The sequence below is a fragment of the Cyprinus carpio genome, chromosome A12 (assembly GCF_018340385.1).
Source record: "Cyprinus carpio isolate SPL01 chromosome A12, ASM1834038v1, whole genome shotgun sequence".
Lineage (NCBI taxonomy): Eukaryota > Metazoa > Chordata > Actinopteri > Cypriniformes > Cyprinidae > Cyprinus > Cyprinus carpio.
This window is the reverse complement of record NC_056583.1, coordinates 20511865-20535835: the sequence shown is the minus strand read 5'-3', so window position 1 is coordinate 20535835 and position 23971 is coordinate 20511865. Positions and strand designations below refer to the sequence as shown.

General features: G+C 35.0%; 1 protein-coding gene across 2 annotated transcripts in view; it reads right to left on the bottom strand.

The window, feature by feature from the left end:
• The window catches only part of LOC109087158 (receptor-type tyrosine-protein phosphatase epsilon-like), a 73044-nt gene that overhangs the window by 26390 nt on the left and 22683 nt on the right, over window positions 1–23971 (bottom strand). For both annotated transcript variants that reach the window (XM_042768040.1, XM_042768039.1), the window contains exon 2: window positions 5358–5687. The gene's annotated coding sequence lies outside the window, so the exon portion shown is untranslated. The remainder of the gene's footprint in view (window positions 1–5357; window positions 5688–23971) is intronic.

The following is a 23971-nucleotide window of genomic DNA, read 5'->3' as shown; positions in this document are numbered from 1 at the left end:
TTTACTGAAAGAGGCCCAGCACCTGGCCAAGGCAAATAACATGGAACAATATTGAACTGCTCCATGAGCACAAGTACATTTCAAACAGACACCCTGTTAAACACCCAACTACAGTTTGAAAATAGATATCTGGCAAACTTTACCGAAGCTTTCTTTGAAAATGGGTGTGTGTTGACAGATGTGACATACAATTTTACATTATAAAATCCAACAGCTGATCGTCAAACTGTGATTTCAAATGAAATCAAAGGGCCTTTTCCCTGAACAAAAACTAATCTTAAGAAGATCAAGATTATCAGAATAATTCTAGGGTTTATACTTTAGTTGAGTGATGTACATTATATGAAAATCTGCAATGATGATCTTGAAGTTTTTGAAAGATTGATATTTGACTGGAATAAAATTTGAATCCTACAGATGAGAAAACTTTAGCACACTAACTTCACATATACTGTAAATAAAGAGATAATTAAATAAATAGGATTATTTCATGATAATTGGGAGATATATATATATATATATATATATATATATATATATATATATATATACACATGTGTGTGTGTGTGTGTGTGTGTGTGTGTGTGTGTGTGTGTGTGTGTGTGTGTGTGTGTGTGTGTGTGTACACATATATTAAGTCACATGATCAATTGTGATTGTGAATTAAGTAATAAACAACTGACTCTGACTTCAGGAGAAATTAATTATGTTGAGAATTTGCCAGTCAGTTTCAATCGTTTAACTGATTTTTCTCAATTTTATTGCTAACCTCATTTCAATGCTAAAATTTCAGTTTTGACATCCCTTAAGGTCTATATCTAAGAATGTATTCTTAATTACAAATAGTGTAAAAATATCTGCGCAAAGATAAAACTGGCTTGATACTGACACTAAAACACCTACAATGCACATTTATACAGACAATCAATTTGTAAATACCACTAAGGTTAACGTTTGCCTCATGAATATTAAGTAGGTAACATCACTACAGAATACAGAACACCAGTACAAGCTAATTAATATTCATGAGTCCAGTGTAAGAACCCACCCACAAACCACTGCATTGCTTCAGAAGACTCGGAATCATATACACCACTTTCATGTACTTTTAGGATGGTTTTTATCCTTTAAATTATTAATATAATACTTAACATGAACCATTTATTCTGTGATTAATCCCTAACAACTTTTCAGAGGACGCTAAAGCTTTTATTTTGACACAGCGCAGCAGGTTGAATCAGATCATTCTCAGCCTGCCACATGACAGCGTGTGGGCCGAATTCCACAGAGACGCTTTCCAGATGCCCAGCTCTCAACCTGACAGACTAGCAGCCTGCCGTGTCGTGTGGGAGCAGATTGCCAGTGCCATGTTGTTGATTAAGGTTGCATAAGTCTGTTTCTCGCTCGGACTGGCTTGTGGAAAAAAAAAAAAAAAAACTATAACATTCTGGGCCACACTGGATTTACACTGAGCACTATTGTCCTGTTCACACACACACACACACACACACACAAACAAACCCTGCTCTCACAACAAGAGGCCACTGATCTGAGCCCCTTCAGGCTGAGTGTGTGTCTCTTTCCCTGCAGGCCAGGTCACATGAGAGGTGGCATCATACAGAGGGGTGTGGCCACTGTCAGCCGTCTGACCAATCAGAGAAAATAAAGAGGTAAACATTCTGATACACCTGCAATAAAATCTGAGACAAAAATCACAAATCTTTGACACTTTAGTCAACATGAAGCTTCAATTGCAACCCATTATTACTTTAAAATCAGATGCATTTCTGAATGAAACAGGATATGGAACCAGAAAGAAAAATGTAAGTAATTTAAATTTAAAATGTAAATTTATTAAAAATAATTTTCATTGACTGAATCAAGTTGAAATAAACTAAAATATAAATATTAGTTGAAAATTTTCAAACTTCAAAAACCTAACTTATCTAACTCAAATAAAGTTCAAGTTGAAGCTGCAATCCATTTTACTTCTAAAATCTAACATATTTCTGAATTAAACAGAATAATGAAAATAATAATAAAAATTATTTCTAATTTTAAATGTAGATTTTACCCATGTGGAATTGATTAATGAAAGTGCTGTCATTAAACTAAAACTATTAAAAATAATTTTAGTTTACTGGAATAAAATATAAATATTAGATGAAAAATATAACTTAATGTACATGAAATTAGAAAAAAAGTTAAAGTTGAAGCTGCATTTGCAATTCATTTTACTTCTAACATTTGACATTTTATCCATGTGGAACTGATTAATGCAACTGTGTTGATTTTTATTAGTTTTAGTTTAAAGCATTTTCATTAAATTATGGTGTTTTATTAAATGATGACAGTTAATTATGTGATGATCAAATGTTTCTCATTAAAAAATGCTAATGAGAATTAGAAATGTTGGATATTTATAATACTTTTAAGGTGTTTTTAGAGTGTAACTGTCTATCCTCATTCACTTTCGTAACTAAGAGCAGCGTAGATATTGTGTGAATGTCCCACAAAAGGAAGTGTGTTATATGGGTTTGGAACTTTTCCATGAACCCGCTGAACCTGCTGAATGCAGAAGGTTCATGGATCTTTAACGATGGTAAAACACACGAGACGTCTCTCCCCCTCACTCTGCTCAATCTCTCATGTCTGTCTGCGATCATTTCCTGTGGTGTCTCGGCTCAGGACCAATCAAAGCTGGGATTGCCTCCCCTGGTTTCCTGCATGGATTTCATGTCTCATTGCTAAAATGTCAGCACACACAACACACATAAATGTGCACACACACACTCTTTCTCTCTCACAATGAGCCATCTGATTAAACAGAGAATGCCACTGGTTTACCTCTCTGTTTGTGACTGTCCTGTCCCGCATACAGTCCTGAATGGAGACAATCAGTCTCGGGTAGGTGGAGCTTATAGTGAGAGCTGGACTCTGATTAGCTATTTATTACATGTGTAAAATTATACTAATATTTCTTCTATCCCAGATCAATATGTTGAGATAAGCAGTGCGTAGGTTGATCAGCGTATTAGAATGACTTCGGAAGGATCATGTGACACGGATAACTGGAGTAACGATGCTTTGCACCAAAGGAATAAATTACATTTTAACATATATTCAAATAGAAGAGTGTTATTTCAAATTGTAATACTGTTTCACAAAATTACTGATTTTATTGGATTTTTGATCAAAAAATGGAGTCTTGGTGAAAAGTCTTTTTTGGGTGCAATTTTTTATGGTGCAATTAGTCATTTTGGGTCCCCATTCAGCCAGGTCATTGTTCTTTTGTGTCCCACAGATGAAAGACTGTCATACGAGTTTGGAACAACATGAGGGCGAGTGAATGCATTTTAATTTTAAAAATGGCATGACAGAAGAGAACAAGCAAAGCTCTTGTAAATGTCAAATGCAATGAATGAGAAGGCCATTCAGAGCAATAATCTCCAGCCTGATAGATGAACAATACTTCAGACCCTTCCTCTTGGCATTTGGGCCACATAAAGAGGGTTTCTAATGAGGAACTATGAGTGTATGTGTGTGTTTCTATTAGAGTTCATGAATGCATGGGTGATTCGCATTGATTTCATTGACAATATAAAATCCAGCTATATTGTAAATATCACAAAGTGTGCTTGTATTTGGCCAATTAACTGTTAATGAAACTCCTGTAGTAAAAATAGTCAATTGCTAAGTGAATCAGTTTTAATGAACTGATTCAAATTCAAAAACAATTTTTTCTTTGAAAAACTAGAAAACATGGTTGATTATGTAAAATAATTTTTGTCTTGCATTAAAACATCTAATCAACATCACCTTTTGCAGCTGTTTAATACAAAATATACATTGCCATTCAAAAGTTTAAGGTCAGTAAGATTTTTTTTTTTTTTTTTTTTTTTTTTAAGTTTTTATTGATTTTATTGAATTAAATATATCAAAAGTGACACTAAAAACTTTTATAATGTCACAAAGGATTTATATTTCAAATTAATACCTTTCTTTTGAACTTTCTTTATATCATTTTTCATTTTGGAAAAAAATACAGTTTTCACAAAAATATGAAGCAGCACAAATTTTTTCAGCATTGATAAGAAGAAATATTTCTTGAGCATCCAATCAGCATAATAGAATGATTTTTGAAGGATCATGTGACACTGATGACTGGAGTAATTATGCTGAAAATTCAGCTTTGATCACAGGAATAAATTATATTTTACAATATATTACAACAGAAAACAGTTATTTTAAATTGTAAAAACATTTCACAATTATTCTTTATTTTATGTTTTTACTGTATTTTTGATCAAATAAATGCAGCCTTGGTGAGCATTAGAGACTTCTATCAAAATCATTTAAAAAAAATCTTAAACAGTCCAAACTTTTGAATGGTAGTCTATAAACAAAAGGACAAAAAATGTCACCCATCCCAAGTGTGGATGAGAGACAGAGGGACCGAACAAGGGGAGACAGCGAGTGTGTGTGTGTGTGTGTGTGTGTGTGTGTGTGTGTGTGTGTGTGTGTGTGTGTGTTTGTGCAGTGTAAGCACATGCTGTCCCCCATCTGCCGGCTGATAGGTTATTTCCTTTCCTGTGCAGCCAGGTTTCCTGCTTGAGTTTGACACACACTTCTTAACCTTTGGATTAGATACATACACTCACACACACACTCCTTAAACAAGTCCTGGATGCTACACACACACATTGTCTATCCACAGACACACTTGCACAAAACCCACTGGAATGTCTCCATGTTTTCAGGCCTCTGTGGAGCATTTCAGTAACTGATAATAAGAGACACTGTTCCAGCAAAACAGCAATAACAGGAACAATGAGAAAACAAAAATAAGAAAAATCCTTTGAATATTCCTGCAGATGCTGAGAGGATCAGAGAGTGTGACTGTGCTGAACATGCAGCTTTCATATCCACATGCAATATGATGAACAATCAAGCCCAGACTTTCTACGCTTGGATAGCCTGAATGAAATTGGCTCTTAAAAACATAAATTAGACAATTTATGTGTCTGTATCAAGTTATCATTTTAAATTTCAGAGGCAAGTATATTGCTCAGAAATCAATACATGCTGACATCACAACCATGAGCCAATATACAACGATCATATTTACCTATCAACATCTACTCTGTATTTAGCAGCTACACAAACTGTAGGCTATCATAATAGAGATCATTTACAGATAGAAGTCTTAAAGGTACAGTAGCAAAAACTGTCTGCTGTCAAGTGTGAGGGAGAAGTTGGAAAATGGTTGTTTAAACTATAATATGCCTATAGTGCACAAAAAAAAAAAAAAAACCCTCTGACTTTTTCCAGCTACTTTGAGGAAATGTTGCCCTTACCTTGAGCAGTGATGTTTCAGTGTATGATTTGGTCCATTGTAGCCGGTGAGCTGTAGGAGGAATCCAACCATCACATTTCTCCTTCACCCTTAAAACCTTCTGTCTCACACTCTCCTTCTCTCTGAGAACTCTATCTATCTATCTATCTATCTATCTATCTATCTATCTATCTATCTATCTATCTATCTATCTATCTATCTATCTATCTATCTATCTATCTATCTATCTATCTATCTATCTATCTATCTATCTATCTATCTTCTCTATAGGTCCACAGAATGAAGAGGTGCAGCAGAAATCCAGGAGCTCAATGCAGCAGCTTAACGATACCTGGAGAAGAACAAGACAGACAGAGACTCAGGTTAGTTGTTTATTAGCCTGTCATTATCTCAAAATAAACCATGACTGGACAATCAGTCCCCGAAATTAAGCTTTTATTAAATGGCTACATATTAAAACACATCAATAAATAAATGCACAATTAAATGCACAAATAAATAAATGCATAAATAAATAATTAAATCTCTAAATAAATAAATGCATAATTAAGTGCACAAATAAACTAATGCATAAATGTATAAATAAATAAATTAGTTCAAATAATTTTATTATGTTTAAAGAGACAACAAAGTGATTTAAGAACAAGCAATGACCTAGCACAGCTATAATAGGAAACTGGTTGCCAGTGACAATGGTCAATTATATAGTTTAGTGTACAACTGACCAATCAGAACCAAGCATTCCAGACAGCCATGCAATAATGATCTTTACACAGTGAGAATGAGGATAATGAACACTGAAGAGTCTTTAGATCTGATTTTCCACATTTCCACTCACATGCATGAAGGAAAAAACACTGTACATGGTATTAAAAAGTGTTCAATCGTGAACTAAATCAAATCATACTTCATTCATCCATTACTTTGTGAATAAATCCTTCATAAGTAATGAATGAATGAAATGTGATTTAGTTCACAATTGACCACTATTTATTTATGTATTTATGCATTATTTGTTTATGCTTATATTTATGCATTTATTTATTTGTGCATTTAATTAAACATATATAATCTTCATTATTTCTGATTTTGTTATTATATCTCATTAAATTCTGAAACTAATGAACAAAAATCCAATAGCAAGTTTCTATGATATTCTAGTGTCAACGTTTCACCCATTTTATTGTCCAAAGGGTCAAAATCAAGCAGGGTTTGAGGTAGCATTCATGTCCATAACACAAACAGGATAGTCACATGCTGAAGTGCGTAGTGTTACAGGTTTGTTCAGGTATGAGCAACAGCATCACTGATACCAAGTGCCACTAATGACATTTCCTCTTAATAGCTCTCTCAGAATGAGCCATGTTAAACACAACCATTTCAAACACACAAATTACACAAGAAATCGACTTCACGCCTCATTTCTACTGAGCTCACTGTTGCTGTTTGTAATGGGAATGAATATATTTAACAGCTCAGGATAGTTCAGCCACCATCCAGCATTCGCTTCACATTCACCAGCCGTTCATCCATCAGATTCAGATGGTGTTTTAAAATTTAAACAGCTCTCGGCATCGCTGCACATCGCAGAGATGACTTCTGTGCGTGATATAATCCCAGCAGCCCCTCCAGGGGACGCCATACATGAATTTAAATGAGTGCGAGAGTTGGAATGGAGTGGGAGGAGGGATTGGATAAAGACTGAGAAAAGGAAACACACTTGACAGACATGAGGAGGAGGAGGAGGAGGAGGAACAGACAGGGGTGACAAACTACAATTTATCTACCTGGGAAAAGCTGCAAGAGTACAGATTCCACACGCTTGTGCACTTCAAGCTGTTGCTATGGTGAACATCCAGTCTAGCAACCAGAATGAGTGGGGTTACCATGCGGGTTACCAAGCTTTTTGTTTACTCATGCATGGAATCATGAGTAAAGTGGCCAAATCTCATTAGAATGGCTGTAAAATTGGCACTTTAACATGATAGGTTAATGCATCATGTATTTATATTTCTCAATTTACAAAAGATGACCATGCCAACCATGTTTTTACCAGGTTAGAAAAATGTAAAATCATTTATTTTTATATTTATTTTATAGAATTTAAATAATTTTAGATTGTATACATTTGATATATTTTTATATTATTAATATGTAAATATGTAAAACCATTGTCCATCGTGGGGGGCCCTCCCTTCAAATGCTCCAGTTGGCCAATTTCCGCCCCCTGTTGCTGAAGATTGCACTCTTTTTGGCTTTAGTGTCAGTCAAGAGAGTGGGTGCCTGCATGCACTGTCAGTCAGTGCTTCATGTCTTGAGTTTGGGCCTAACGACTGTAGAGTCGTCCTCAAGCCAAGACATGGCTATGTGCCTAAAGTGCTCTCCGGCGTTCAAAGCACAAGTCATCACCTTTCTGGTTGTTCCCAGTTCAGACGGTGAGCAGGATCCCAATCCACTCTGCCCGGTCCGGGCTCTTAGAGTGTATGTGGAGCGTTCTGGCTCGTTTCGGCACTCAGAGCAGCCCTTTACATGCTTTAGAGGACACTATAAAGACCTGCCGGTTATGAAGCAGAGGCTATCTTGCTGGATAGTGGATGCTATAGCCTTCAGAGGGCTTACGGCGTCCTATAGGAGTAAAGGCCCACTCCACTAGGGGAATGGCCTCCTCCTGGGCTTGATCCAGCAGGATTTCTATTGGTGATATCTGTACGGCCGCCAGCTGGTTTTATAGTTTGAATGTCCCTGCCCTCCAGACATGGATTTTACAATATCAACAAAACATTGTTCTTTTGTAAAATAAAGAAAATAAACAGAGCAGTAGTGACCATGTACCAGTTCCAGGAGCTTAGCTGACCTCAGATGCCAGGAAATGTTGCCAATGCTGGTCACCAGATCTGTGTGCACTGCAAAGCAGTGCATGGTAATAAGCAACAAACACCATGGAAATGCCAGCCATACGATGTTCACTTATCAGTTGAATAGGAACTGCTTTCAAGAGTGGCACAGAGATGTGTGACTGTGTATAGGGAGTAAAAATGGGCTTTTACAAATCTTACACCCTTTTTCATCATGTACTGTTTTTGCATGGTTTTGCCCTGAATGTATCTTCTGTACCACTACATGTTTCATGTGTAAATTCAAGCATATGTCTTACGTTTTATGTAAAGTATATGTTTAATAAGTAAGATAACTATTTCAGTATGTTTGCTATGTGTAGGATTATATTATACAGTTATATACAGTAAACTCTCTGACTAGAAGCAGGTAAGGTTTTCTTCTTCTTCTTCTTCTTCTGTGCACATAAACACCAAATACCTTGGAGATGCCAGGTATGTGATGCTATATATTTGAACATGATTTGCTTCCTGTTATGAGTGCATACTCAAATGTGCTGTTGACCCTCATTTATATTTAGATTATATACTACTCTCTTGTGTACACCCTGGGCCAATCATAACATACTGACGCATATGACACATTTACACCACACTGTGTGAAGTAAAGGTTTGAAATTGTCTAATACAATGTCTCTGGACCAAAAGCAGCTGCATGAATGTGAACGTTTGACAAAAATTAAAACATTAACAACACCGACCGCGTATGTTCCATGGTTACAAAAACAACACAGGGAGTTGCAGTTTAGAGGTCATTTCTGGTTAATGATGCCACAGTACTTACTAGTATTTTGTGTAAATGGTGCTTTGCCGGTAAAAAGGCGGAACGTCATTGCTTGTGCGAACAACACATTTTTGTATTTACCGGTAAAGTCGTTCCAGTAATTTTACGGCAATTTACTGGTACTACTGTGTGATAGGGGCTAAACTGTGCAAGAGAAAATAATAGTTGAATTTATAAAAATGACACCATTCAAAAGTTTATATAAGCTTGATTCTCAATACTTTGTTGTTACCTGGATCATCCACAGCTGCTTTGTTTTTTGTTTTTTTTTTTGTGATAGTTGTTCACTGCCTGCTTTTCTTTGTCCCTTTCCAACAAAGACTATATGATTTTGAGATCCATCTTTTCACTCTGAGAAAAATTAAAGGACTCAGATACAAATATTACAAAAGGTGTAAACAGTCACCAATGTTCCAAAAGGAAAAACAATGCATTAAGAGCCAGGGGTGTAAACTTCTGAACAGAATGAAGATTTTTTTGCCTAAATATCATATTTTTTTTTTTCATTTAGTGTTGTCTTCCCAGAAGACAAAATAAGTTAAATTTACCCTGATCTTCAAATTCAAAATGTTTCACTTCCAGGCTCTTAATGCATCGTTTTTCCTTCCAGAGCATCAGTTACCATTTGAACTTTTTGTAATAGTTGCGTATGAGTCCCTCAGTGGTCCTCAGTGTGAAAAGATGGATCTCAGAATCATAGTCATTGCTGGAAAGGGTTCAAATACGCAAAAGTATACATACTATATATAAAGTATATAACTGTATTTTATGTGTGTGTGTGTGTGTGTGTGTGTGTGTGTGTGTGTGTTACATTATATTACTATTCCATACAAAATATTATTAGCATTTTTGTATTGTTTACTAAAAATTTTACAAAATATGATATCCCAACTGTATACAAATATATATATATATATATATATATATATATATATATATATATATATATATATATATATAAATATATATATATATATACACACACACACACTAAACAAATATATACAGCTTCTGTTAATCAGCAAAGTGGCAGTTATTGGTGAACAGCAGCTCTCAAAATGACCGGCTTTGCTGACATACAAGTTTATCCTTCCACTAATCAAAAAGAAACACATATTTCATATAATGACACAAAGAGGGCAATACTAATATAACACTATCAAAAATACTCCATGGAAATGTATGAGGCGCAACATCAATAAACGCCCGTCTCCGAGCCTCTCTGTGTTTCTGTCGTCCCTGGTGAGCAGGAAGATTTCTGTGTAACCTTTAAAGAGCAGATGAAAGCAGCAGGTCTCACACGGGTGATGCCCTGCTCGTGAACTCTGGATGTGGCTCTTGATGAGGAGCAAACAGTCCCAGATATCCTCCTGCGGGTCTCCTCTGATGCTCTCCACAGTCAGAGTCTCTCATGCTGAGCTTCTGCGAGACTGATTTCAGCTTCAGTTGCATGATAAAAGGCTTCCATTCTCTGGATATGACTGCAAAATAGGTCTAATGATCTGAGGGCTGAATGCAGCACAGAAACATTCTGAAAGAAACGGAGCTGATCCGCTGTACACTTTATAAAAAAATGATTTTTCAAGTTAAATAAAATTTCACACTGAATGTGTGACTTGCCAATGTTTTGTAATTTTTTTTTAGAAATCTTCAAGCAATTTCTGAGTTCTGAGTGAAAACTGTTTCTGCACCAAATGAATTTTTCAGTATAAAAAAGTCAGCTTTATTTACATCCATTTTATGGAATAAAGCCTGTGTGAACAATAATACCTACAAATGTACTCCAATAATTTTTTTTTTGTTTACAACATCGAAAAAATAAATGTTATAGTATATGTTAAAAATAATTATAAAGACTTTAAATAAAATAAAATAAAAATATAAAATAAAATATAACAAAATCAAACTTAAATCAAATAAAAAAATAAATAAAAATGACCTAAATAAATAATAATAAAATGAAAAATAAATATGTAATATGTAAAAATATAAAAATAAATGTGTAAAGAGTCCACCCTCAAAATAAATAAACAGAATAAAACAATAAAAAGTATACAAAATAATATATACACACACGCACACACACACACATACATACATATATATAAATATATATTTTAACATATATATATATATATATATATATATATATATATATATGTAATAAAAAATAGGAATAATAAAAGTGAAGAATCCACTCTCAAACATATGCAATTTTATTAAAAAAATTTAATAAAAAAATAAATCCTACATATGATAGCTTTATACAGTAATAACACACTGCAACTCAAAAAAACATGATTTGAAGATTCATTCATGTGCATGGCACAAACTTGATGGGTCAAGAGTTTCTTCAAATTCCCAATGCAAAGTATGAGCAATGATAATACTATGATTCTTACCTTAGCAAGCACTACTGATAAATTATACAGCCAGAAAGATTTGAACAGTGCTATTAAATGTGCAAAGGCCATTTCCATTGCTATTTCATGAATGCATAATATGGACCTAGAGATCTCATCCAATCACCTTCAGCCTCTACTGAGATGCTAAACATCCCTGAATCAAAAACCAACAACTGCTGATTTTCAGAAAAAGCAGAGAAATACACAAACCAGCGTGGTTTCATGTCTGTATCTGGATGTGTGCGCAGCCTTGGGCTAATCTCACTAATCAGCAGCGCTTGTTCTGCCAGTAGACAGTCTTCTACCACTGGAGATCAGGGTTTATATTTAAAACCTCCATTAGAATGTGATATATCCAAGCGAAACAGGGCTGGAATTTACCAGGATTACAGCAACGGACCTGTAAATACTCTACAAAGCCTCTTTGAATGGAAGTTTAGTCATGTAATGCGCACATGTGGATTTGACCCAGTGATTCAGGATGAACCCACATTCATAAGAGATAAAAAACAACTTATATGAATGGTATAAATGGTTTTAAATTAAACTATCAATTGCTTAAGTGAACTTGCATGGTGCAATACAGATAAAAGAAAGAAAAAAAAAAAGGCAGTCATTTTCTACAGTAATTACATTGTTAAAACCCATAACCAGAAGGCCTAGAAAGGTTATCCCTCATCAAAAGGACAACTTACAGTTCAAATTGTACATTTTTGTACAGAGGTTATATATGTAAGTGTTATTCAAAGAGTTATTCTTTTCCAAAATGATATGCCGTTTTCTGTAAAACAAAGGCAGACCGTGAGTAGTGGCTGACAAGCTTTAAAAAGGACAACAAGAACAAAAAAAAAGACAAAAATGTAAGCACTTTTATAAACAATAATTAAATAATATAAAAAGCAATTATAAAATAAACAAAAAAAGAAGTAGTAAAAAAAACAACAATATAAAATACTACAAAATAAAAAACACCAAAAACAATACAATAAACAAAAAAAAAAACAAATAAAAAATTATAAAATCTTATAAGAAACAAATAAAATACAAACTATAAAACAACATAAATTTTTGGAAATGGATTAAAATAAAATAAAATAAAATAAAAAAAAATAAAATAAAATAAAAAAAATAAAATAAAATAAAATAAAATAAAATAAAATAAAAGTGTGACTCTCCTATGGTGTTTCAAAAGTAAAGTCACACAGGTTTGAAATGCATTTCTGCGTCTAAACCCTCCAGAACACTTGCCTCCATAGACTTTAGTTAGCGCATCACTGTAAAACCTGTACAACCTGAGCAGCAGGTCAAAATGTTTGTCTGTGGACAGCACATGAAACAGCTTCACTGAGGGGAAATGTGGCAATTCAAAGCAGAAGACAGGAAGCTGCCAACACAAGGCTGATCAGATCCCTGCTGGGAGCCTCAAAATATCGCTTCTAGAGTGTGTCATTTCCAGGCCCAAAGAAACTAATAACGGCCTGGCTTCAGTGCCCTGATTTCAACTCCCATAAACGAGGCCAGAACTTCAATCATTCATACCAACAGTCTGACTTCCCACTTTGAATAACATGCTTACCGAATCAACATGAAGCAAGGAGAATAAACAAGCACTCATATACAAATCAGTTTTCTTTCCATTTCACTGTATTTTCTTTCCCTGGTGTATGTTTCCCTCCCTGAGTGGGCATCTGTTTTCTCTCAGTGAAATATCAGGTTCTAAAAGCATATCTCTGGGCCGCTGTGTGTGTTGAAGATACGCCTGTGTTCTGATCATGTATCATAGATTGATGACAGCAGGACAGACAAAGCCGGGATTCTGCGTTGGCCATCGGGAGGCAGATGCGGGTATTAGTGAATATTGTGTGACAGCGAAATAATATTTGGCAACACGGACGCCTGGGAAAGCGACACGGATCTGATGCAAGATGAGCCTTTAAGTCTAAATAAAAAAAATAAAGAAATCGTGAAAGTCCAACAGCAAATTCACTATTGAAGACTGAAGAGAATGAAGAGATTGAAGAATTTGAGCTTAATATTAGACTTTTTATTAATTATTTGTTAAGATATTCAAATATGATACTATTATTTTAATATCTACTACTTACTACTATTAGATATAAAAAATAATGCAAAATGCAATATACATTGCAATATCTTAATGAAAGTCCAACTGGAACTTCATTATTGAACACTGAAGAAATTATTCATGAAACTGTAAAATTTTACAAATATAGTTATGAAATACTGTTCAATGTCTTTATGAAAGTCCTATTGGAACTTATAAAACATTATATTTGTAAATGCAAATTAAATTATATTATAATAAATAAAATATTAACGTTCAATTGTTATTTTATATTAATATATTTCTTAATATATTTATAATTGTAATTTTTTTTTTTTTACAATATCTGGGAAATTTTCTCACTTCACCTGTCATCAGCAGGTGTTAGGGATGAACGATTACCCGCCAGCCAGTTGAAAATCAATTTAAATATGTGACAATTCAAATTGGTTGAGATGCTAAACAAATATCGATTCAATTAGGGGTATAAGTTTATGTGAATGTATGTCTGGAGGCAACTTACTGTCTTTAGAAAAGTTTAGATGGTATTTTTTCTTTTTATCTTGCCTCTTTATAATGCATATTATAAGTTCATAAGTGCAGCGCTGCTTTGTTAACAGCGGAAACCAAGAAAACACATTAAGCGCCACCTGCTGGCAGAGAGTGAATCTGCGTCTTGTTCAGCTTGTCTGCTGTTTCTGTTTCATGCAGATATTTATGTACAGTTTCACAAAACTGAAGTCAAACCATTCTGTTTTTGCTTCAAATTTTGAAATTACACAATCTAATTTAGATTAAAAACTGCTCATGTTGCATGTATGCAGCATCTTTGTTTGGATCATGATAAAAATGCAGTGGTTGCCTCCGTATTTTGTTTATATGAAGAGATTTATTTTATTTGTGTTATTTATTTGATTTGGGGCTTGTTTTAAACTTTCAATTTAGCTTTGTTATTTACATTTACATTATATTTAAATTTTGTCATTTAGCAAACACTATTATCCAAAGCGACTTACAAATGAGGACAAGAGGCAATCAAAACCAACAAAAGAGCAATGATATGCACATGCTATATTAGTATATTATTATAGCATTATATTTCAGTTTCACAAAGAAACATGCAGCAATTTGTCCAAGCAATAATAAAATGACATTTAATTTATAATTTGTCCTAAATCTAATTTTGTTAAAAAAAACAACAACCATGAATCGAATCAAATAATGTAATCTAAATCATGAATTGAATCGAATCGTGAGTTGAGTGAATCGTTACATCCCTAGCAGGTGAGGCAAAAAGTTCATTTTGGCCCAACACCACTGCAATCAAAGACAAGTCTCTGTGTTAGTAGACCACAGATAAAACAAATAAAAAAAACCTTCAGACATCCATCTATAGCTGGTCAATACTGCCTTCAACTCCAGAGTCCCTGAACACTTCCTGTCCTTCATTTAGCAGCGATCCGTCTCTTCCTCTGCTTTCTTCCTCTCAGATGCTGGCTGCTCGTGCTGCACATAAACAGCCCCAGTGGAAGAAAGGCCTGCATTGTGTCCACTGCACCTGGACCAGTGTGGTCTGCGTAGGGATTCTAGACTCTGGGTCAGAGCTACGCCGAGCTGAAAGCCGAATCTCTTTGAGAGAGCATCCCACATCTGTGCTGAAAGCCAGGATGTTTTCTGATTAATGGCAAGGCCCCTTTAATAGGTAGTGCGTATGATTATTTGTAGGCTGTGCTGCAGTGTGTGAGAGTGTAACCAGGGTGAGCGAGGTAAAACCACAGGCTCTCATTAATCACTTGCTCTCTGCCGCCTGCCTTCTGCCGAGCACAGTTTTGTATTTTAGGTGAAGCTAAAAATAGACATCCTTGGCAAATTGTGAGAAAACACACACACCTGTGATTCATTTGCAAAGGTATGAACACAAACAAACAGACACACACACACACACACACACACACTGCTTCTCACAAACATCCAGGGCCCAATTGGACCTTCGCCAAACAGCAAATGTAAATAAAAACTGGCTTTGGTGAGTAAATGACACCAGCTGGCCAGAACCTTTTTAAGGATTAGAAAATAATGCATGGTTTAAATCGCAGTTTAAGAACTAAATAAAAAAAAAAAAAACAACAACATTATCTCAGTACTAACATAATCCTGCTGGCAACAAACTGAAATAAAACTAGTTGAAGATACTAAAACATAAAACAAAAATAAATGTAGGTTACATAGATTGAAAAAAAAAAATAAATAAATAACAACAACAAAATTACTAAAACTTAAAATGAAAACTGAAAGCTCAGTGGTAGAGCATTGCGTTAGCAGCGCAAAAGGTCATGGGTTCAATTCCCAGGGAACACACATACTGGTAAAAAATGGAATATCCTGAATGCACTGTAAGTCGTTTGGATAAAAGCATCTGCTAAATGCATAAATGTAAATGTAGTATAAATAATACTAGAATAACACTAAAATATATACACAAAATAAAGTGATATCTGGGTTACTACATTGAGCATTTCATGTAATGACAGTTATGAATTATAACATAGGTGTACAGAGTGGGTCGTTAATAATTATGACAAACTTGATTGTCACTATGAGAAGTGAAACCACATTTGCATCCACATGCTAAATTAAGCTACAGTTTACAGTAACCTAAAGTTTATGTCAACCCAAACGGCAGCATAAATCAACTGTATACTTTCATTCTACAGAATTTATTTTCACTTCACTTTCAGTTCAGTTAATTATTTAAAGCTGTTTCTGTAATGCAGTACTGCTAAACCTATAAACCTATGCTGCTTTGGTGTGCATGTGTCATAAACCACAGAACAGGAAAACACATAAAACCATCTGAGAACATAAGCATCTCCTCCTCCTCTCCATTATCAGCCAATCCTGTTCAATCATGTCAAACATGCTCCGGCTAAAGGCTTTTATCGGCAGTCGCAAACACACACACACACACTTGCATCTACTGTTATCAAGTGAGGAAGAGGGAAAAAAAAAGATTTTTCCTCTAAATACTTCAGATGATGTTATCAGCAGGGGTGTGCGATATTGACATAAATGATATCTCAATCTATTTGTGATAATGATAATTAAACAACATTTTACTTAGTGTGTATTTATGCAGATACTTTGGCTGTTTTAGGCCTGTCATGACTAAATAAATATGACACTAAAACCGCCAATAGGTGACAGAGAGTCCATGTTTTAATGAGTGATTCATAGAACGATTCATTCGAAACGGCCGATTCATTTAGAAACAAAACAAGTGGCTGTCTTTATGAAGGGATCATTGAATTACTGACTCAAATGATTCATTCAAAAACAGATTCATTCAGGAACAAAACATGTTGCTCTGAGACGCACAAATGTTCTGCTCTGTCTTTGTTTGAAACTATTTTCATTCGCAAAACAGGAAAAAAAATATTGCACCTAAAATGTAATTCACTCAATATTAACCTCATGTTTTTTGAACTGTTGTATAAAGTTAATATCACATCAGCGATCATACTCTTGATTGTGTGATATTACTTAACTATATCATAGCTTATAGGCCTAGTTGCAACACACAAACACAAAATATGGTTCTTGCCCATGCAAATGTTGCTGGCACAGTCACTTGAACAAGCACTGTACGCTTAAGTTTACTCAGGCCAGAAATATACTCTATGCAATTATGCAAAATGCAGACGTGAACGCTTGGCCAGTTTGTTGAAAGCATGCATATATATTTCCTTACTGCAACCTTTGCTGTATCAAACTGCTCTTTGCAACATATTCTCTGAGCATTTACAAAACACAATAATTTAAGTTTATTCCTCAGTTGGTAAATACAAATGTGAAACATGTTTACAGTATTAGTAAAATCTTAAAAATTCTTCTGTTATGACAAACTACACCGAACTTGAATGTGGTGAGCAGAAGCTAAAAACAATTTTGAGGGGAATTTTTCACCTTGACACGTCAAAGAAGTGCAAAACGATAAAAAGAGGGAGGTAGATGTGAGAAAAAAAATAGTGCTACAGGTTTTATTTTGATTAATGATATTAATGGGAAACTAAAACTCGGCAGAATGACTCTAGAGAAACGGAAACTAGGCTGAGCAAAAACAGACAGTCTGTCTGATGGAGGAGAGCACAGGTGTGATAATGAGCTGCTCCAATTTACTTTCTGTCGGAGACAGTGAGACACAACGAGAAGGTAAACAACCTGAGGCAGAGTCAAGAGATATTTACACGAGACCATTTCGCGGTCTGCCAAAAAAAGAAAAAAGAAAAAATTAATGATAAAAATAAAACAAAATGAAATGAAATGAAAATGAGAGCATAACATTTTAATTGACCTCAGAATAAAGTAAATAGATATTTACATTATTCTGATAATATGTTGGTCTGCCTTCAATAAAAATAAAATAAAATAAAAATATTTAACAGAAATGTTTTAAATGACAGACAAAATGGATAGATATTTACATTAGTCTGACCATTTCTGGGTCTACCTTCTATCCATAATAAAATAAAATGAAATAATATTGAAATAAAACAAAACAATAAAACAATAAAAGAGGTTTAAATGAATACACTTATTTATTAAATGTATTAATGTCCAAAATTGTATAATTTCCTGATATTTCAAGGATTTCCATTATCATAGGAACAGTAAAAAAGGTATTAGAAGGTTTCTTATTAAAATAGATATTAAATAAAATTAAAATGAATAGAAAAATTTATATTCTCTATAGCTGTGCATTAAATAACTAAAATTAATTAGTAAAAGTATTCATTTATTTTTTTCAAAATTGCATAACTTTCTGATATTTCAAAGTTCTCTATGATTATAGGCACAGAAAAGTTCTTAAAATGTAATCTAAGATATTAAAAGGGATCATGTAAAAAAATGAAACTTAAAATAGTAAAACATATACCGTATAAAATAATAAAGCAGTTGCTAACTTGCTAGTTGGCTGTAGGATAACTAGTTGATTTATATGAGGCATGATAACTGTGACATACAGTCGTCTCTCTCATCTATAAATCTTTCACTTTCTGTTCTCTCGGAGTGTCTGTTTCTTTACTAGGACAAAAAAAAATGCTTATTATTACTGGCATATAGCCATCATAAGCAGGATATGTGGAGTTTATTTCTCTCATCCCTGCATTTCTTTGAGAGTAAGACCTGATCTACAGGCCTTCACTTCACCATGAAAACAATGATGACTAGAAAGAACAGCATAAAGGAAACTGAATCCGTCTTCGAAAGGGAAAAACTGAGAGATGGACTGAAAAGAAAGCAGGAAGTACAGGTGACTGGGACATTTTCACATGGATCTTCACATATGGTCTCAAATGCCCCTCAAACACCAACACACCTTCAACGGCCTCCTTAAAAAGCAAACCGATGCTTTAATGTGCTGCATGATCTCCTTGCTGGACTGTTTGATTACAAACACACACCGTACAGCCGGCCAACATTGAGTCATATGCTTCATTTAGTAATAAACTTCATATATTTTGCAGGAGTGTTAAAAGCTGTGGCTGAGCCTCACAAAACATCCAGCATATTTGATATATAGGCATCATTATTGTTTTAAGTCAGTGTGAGGGAAATGAAATAAATAGCGGAAGCAGTAGATAGCATGTAGATAATGAAGAAGTGTTTTTGGACAGGAACTTGCTCTAAAAATCGCTTGATAAAAGCAGGAACCCACAGCTGCCATTCAGAGACCTCATCAGAAACGTTTGCTGCTGGTACACCACAAACCCACATGCTGATTTCACTCCTCATTTCCTCATCACCATTTTAGAATTAACAACTGTATGGACATCGTGGTGGCAAAAGTAAAACCCAGCATTCAAATCTAGTGAGCTATACTGAAACAGCATGTTAAGGTTTAAAAGAAACACAAAGTCTGGTATTTCCCAAAAAGTACATTTCGTTAAAAAAAAAAAATAAATAAATAAAAAAAAAAAATTATATATACAGTATATAGTCAGAAAAAAACGTGTCAGAAAAAAATAAAACCAGAACCACTGAGTTGGGAAAAAGGATCAGCCGCTTGTGTCAGTATTTTGTTGAACCACCTTTGGCTTTAATTACAGCCTTAAGTCTGTTGGGATTTGTCCCTACTAACATTGCACATCTAGATTTTGCAATATTTGCCCACTATTCATTGCAGAACTGCTCAAGTTCAGTTCAGTCTGACGGTGAGTGTTTGTGGACTGCAGTCTTCAAGTCATTCCACAGATTTTCAGTGGGGTTTAAGTCTGGGCTGTGACAGGCCATGCAAGAACATTCACTTTTTTCTCCTTCAGCCACTGTGTGTCAGTTCTGCTGTGTGCTTTGGCTCATTGTCATGTTGGAAGGTAAACCTTCTTCTCATTGACAACTTTCTGGCAGAGGACAGCAGATTTTCTTCAAGAATTTGACGGTGTTTTGCCTCGTCCATTTTTCCTTCAATCCTGACAAGTGCTCCAGTCCCTGCTGCAGAGAAACACCTCATAACAGGACATCACCTCCTCCGTGCTTTGCTGCAGGAATGCTGTTATTTGGATGCTGAGCTGGATTAGATTTCCTCCAGACATAACATTTGGTGTTGAGGCCAGATAATTCAGTTTTAGTCTCATCTGCCTCAGAGTCTTCAAGGTGTGTTTTGGCAAAGCTCAGTCGTGACTGCATGTGGCCTTTCTTGAGGAGTGGCTTTTCTCTGGCAACCGTCCCATACAAGCCACATTTGTGGAGAATTTGTGATATTGTTGTCACATGCACACAATGACCACTCTTTGTCATAAATTCCTGCAGCTGCTTGCTGTCTGCCTCTTGGTCACCTCTCTAACCAGTTTCCTCCTGGCTCTTTCATCCAGTCCTGATCCAGGGAGGGTCTGTGTTGTTCAAAATACCTTCCACTTCTTAATAATAGACTTCACTGTGCTTCTAGGCATTGATAAAGCATTTGGATTTATTTATTTTTTGTATCCATTTCCTGACTTGTGCCTGTCCTCAACTTTATCCCGGAGCTCTTATGACAGTGCCTTGCCACCCACAGTTGATTGCTTACTTCAGTCGCAATACCAAGAACTGAAATGCTCCAGGAAAGCTCTTTTCATGCTGAGCTGATCAAAATGACCACAGCAGATCACAGCCGAAAGTCAAATGGCTATTTGAGTCTTCATGTGAGTGAACTTCATGTAGAGCATTTCAAAGCAGTCACTTGTGGTTCCATGATGGTTATACTGCTGCCGTACAAGGTGCCTGTCTATGTAGACAGTGAGACAGGCCCAGGACATCTGTCTGAGGGTTAAAATAGGCAACAAACACTGACTTGAGAACAGTCCTGACACTACTACCTACATCTCTGATCTTTACAAGAGGGAGCGATAGCCTGTCCACAGACCAGCAGGCCGGAGGAACTTCCTCTCGCTCCCAGTCTTTCATATTGAGTCATTGTTTAAAGCTGACTCAGAATACTCTGAGCTCAAAAACAGAAGGAAACGAGACTTGTGACATCACTTCCTGTGAGCGAGCAAGAATTTTTAGTCAAACAGTAGAGAATATAAGATTAGCTGCAGTGACAAAACGTTTTCTCACGTGCTCATTTGAACTCTCATGCACATACATTAAACATTCAAATGAATCAAGATGGGTCTGTTTCCTGCTCCAAATATCTGTTCCCTCAAATGAGAGCATGTCATCTCGACCTCTCAAAGATAATAATAGCTGTGCGTTACACAATCACGTCAAAGACTACACAACTGCGTCTGGATCCTCTGATGATTGTGACTCTGTGGTGATTTAATGCAAGGCGTATGTGACATACACAATTAAACACACGTCCATCACAAAAAACACGAACACTCACAGCTACAATGAGTAAACAAACTGTATATGCAACTATTTGCTTAATAGTTCATCCAAAAAAAAGTTTGGCACAAAAGAAGAAAATGCATTATGCTAGATTAGAGCAGCATCAAATGTAACGTTACAGTAAAGGCAAATTATGCAATGCAATTATTCCAGAGCAAAAAAAAATTAATATGTAAATCAATTAATACATAAATAATACATTAATAAATACATAAAAATGTATATTAATATATAAATACAAAATATAAATAAATAAAAATATCAATAAGTACGACAAATAAGTAAATAAGTAAAAAAAAAAAAAAATGTAAATGCATAAATGTGTCAATAAGTAATTAATGCTTAATTTATCCAAAAAAGTCGTGTAAAAGATATTTTGCACAATGTCTAAGTTTTTTTCATACACTAAAAGTATAGAGTTGTTGCAATCCATAGTTTTTAATTTCGTTCATGTTCGCATACAGCACATGAAAAAATGGCCCAAGTGACATTTGAGTGGTGTTGTTTTTGGCAGCCTGTTTTAATTTTAGTTTTAGACTAGTCATTGTGTGAAGCTGTCATTTTAGTTTTTATTAGTTTTAGTCACGTTCATACTCTTTTTAGTCTAGTCAAGTTTCAGTCAACTAAAGGTCTGAGCATTTTAGTCTTATTTTAGTCAGAATTATCCATGACTATTTTCGTCTAGTTTTAGTCGACGAAAACTGATGACATTTAGTCTAGTTTTAGTCACTGAAAATTGTATTTTAGTCTCTTTTTAGTAATGCCATTCTATTTAACCCAGTCAATATAGTACAAGTACCTAGTAGTATAGACGAAACCAAAATTTTCTTTTAGCCAAACCCATTTCAAACAAGGTTATCTTACAATATAATTGTTACCTTAGACTCAAGAATACATCCATTCCAGACACGGAAGTCGCTCTGATTTGAATTTACAAAATTTAATTTACCAACCAAACATGTTAGAAGTACACACACAAATTAAAATAATAATAAAAAAAACAATAAATAAAATAAAATAAAAATATCAGCAAATTTTTCTCCCAAACATGAACCCCGGCTGCCCGGCCATCGGTCCCTTTCTCTGTGTCAAGGCTGATTTATACTCAACGCGTCCGCAAGTTCGCTTGGGTGAGCGCAGAAAATATGGCGCCATCGCGGTGTTTCTGGAAGTTCGCTTTGAGTGCACGTGAACTTATTTCACATGGCGACGTGCATGGCATTTTTTGTAGCGTTTGTGTAAAACAGAAGCAGTTTCATCTGAAGTTCAAACTCCATCAGGTGCTTTTTGACGGAAAACGTTTTTTGGAAAAAAAAGTTTGCATAGTTTGTCCAAGGCTTCTTATTTGAAGTACGTTTTATTGTTATTGTATAAAACAGAATTAGAATTCATTTAGATATTAATTATACACTATTTGCTTAAAGCTGTCTTGTGTTTGATGTGAAATACAGCCAATAGTTTAAAATTGTTTTAAGTTTGTACATAAAGAAATTATTAATTCAGCAACTCATTCATCACAAGACTTGTACTGGCCATACTGGCAAATGACTTCTCACCGGTGATTCCCGGAGGACAGATGGTTTTAGTGTCAATTTGTCGTTTTATATAATATTTCGTTTGTGAGTGTGGTAAGTTTGTGAGTGTGGAAAGTTTGGGAGGGTGGGCTGTTTGGGCGGAGCCAGGCAAAAGTATAAATCCCGCTTAACATTGTTTGTTGTCGTCTTCTAAATAATGCCGCAAGTGGGGCTTGAGGAAGTGACGTCACCTGTGTCTACGCAGTGGAAACAGAAACGGAAATACTGCAAAATAATAATAATAACGCGACTAAACAAGACAAAATAACGTTATAACATTTTGTTTTGTCTCGTTTTGGTCAACGAAAATGAAGAGACATTTTAGCATAGTTTTTATTTTGTAAACCACATTTAGTCCCATTTTTATTCATCAACAATATTGCATTATACATTTAATTATAATCATCGTCACATGACCAGCATTTTCGTTATGTCTCATCTCGTTTTCATCACGTGATAAAGGTTCGTTGACGACGATATTTAGTCATAATTCTTGTTGACGAAAGCAACACTACGTGATAACCAATGATGTTCGATGTCTTTGGCATTAAACCTGCCACAACGTGTCTTCAAATGCCATATTTGATATTTGTATTTAAAGATGAACGAGATCAGATTTATACCTATATATATTTCTATATATTTATAGCAGTTATACACAACGCCGCCACACCAGTAGTGTGGTACAGTCAGTGTGAAGATGCTGAGACAAACTGCTTGAACTGTATAGTTCTGGGGGTTTTTTTCTTCTCTGTCTAAAAAACTGTCTTTGCTGGTGCAGCTGGAAGTGTTTGCTGCCAAAAAAGAGCAAGACAGCAGAGGAGTGATTTCAAGCTGCCAAAACAAGACAGTGCGACCTTGAAGCTCAACACAGCAAAAAGATCAACTACCAGAACCTAGAACAATGTCTATTATACCAACAATTCACCAAAAATGATAATCCTGCACAAAGTATGAAATATAAAGCATCTATTCATTCTCATCTTTATTATTGCTTGTTACTTGCTGAAAATCTTGCCGTACA